The sequence below is a fragment of the Eubalaena glacialis genome, chromosome 12, assembly GCF_028564815.1.
Source record: "Eubalaena glacialis isolate mEubGla1 chromosome 12, mEubGla1.1.hap2.+ XY, whole genome shotgun sequence".
Lineage (NCBI taxonomy): Eukaryota > Metazoa > Chordata > Mammalia > Artiodactyla > Balaenidae > Eubalaena > Eubalaena glacialis.
In genome coordinates this window covers 32,092,436-32,093,283 of record NC_083727.1, presented here as the reverse complement: position 1 = coordinate 32,093,283, position 848 = coordinate 32,092,436, and the positions used below count along the sequence as shown (strand labels likewise).

General features: G+C 45.9%; 1 pseudogene; it reads right to left on the bottom strand.

Moving 5' to 3' along the window:
* Positions 1–270: 270 nt before the first annotated feature.
* LOC133102396 (small ribosomal subunit protein eS27-like) lies at positions 271–526 on the bottom strand (annotated as a pseudogene).
* Between the last annotated feature and the right edge of the window lie 322 nt (positions 527–848).

Sequence of the window (848 nt, the reverse complement as noted above, 5' to 3'; positions counted from 1 at the left end):
GTGGTTATGAATAACAGGACACCCATTTCACCTTCATGGCTCTGAAGCAACTTCAGGAACTGAGGACAACAGATCAAATATTAAACAAAAGATCCTTCCTTTTCTCTTATCACTCAGGAAATTCCAAGGGTTTTGGGAGCTCTGCGCCAGAAATGGGGACAAAGCTGCCCCCCTCCTCCACACACACACACACACAAACACACACACAATTTTTAAATCCAAAATGTGTTCATTGGAATGGTTTCCCACTCATCTTAGTTCAGGGTGCTTTCAGTGCTGCTTCTGTCTACAGGAGCATTCTTCTGTAAACCTTGCTTTTTTTCCCTGTAGGCTGGCAGAGGACAGTGGAACAGCCAACACACAAAACCACCATTTGCGCATGGCTGAAGATGGTGGTGATTTTATAGCATCCTGGTCATTCCACACTCATGAAGTAGGAACTAGGGCTCTGTACCAGGTGCTTCTTCTTGTGCTTCCTCTTCTCCTCTTCTGGAGAGGAATGAAGGAGGTCCTTTGCAAGAGGCATGTTCTCGTGGGGGAGGTCATCACCACTGGAAACTATATTTCTTATTATAAATCACAATATCATACCTCCCCTAAGTAGGTGGTTATCATTCAGTCCTATTCAGGGCCTGAATAGAATGAAAAGTTGAAGGAAGAAAGAATATACTTTCCCTGCCTGACTGCTTGAGCTGGAACATTGGTCTTTTTCTACTCTAGGACTGGGACTTCCACCGCTGGCACTTCTGGATCTTAGGTTTTCAGACTCGGACTGGAACTATACCACTGGCCCTCCTGGGTCTCCAGCTTGCTGACTTCAGGGCATGGGACTCCTCAGCCTCCATAAT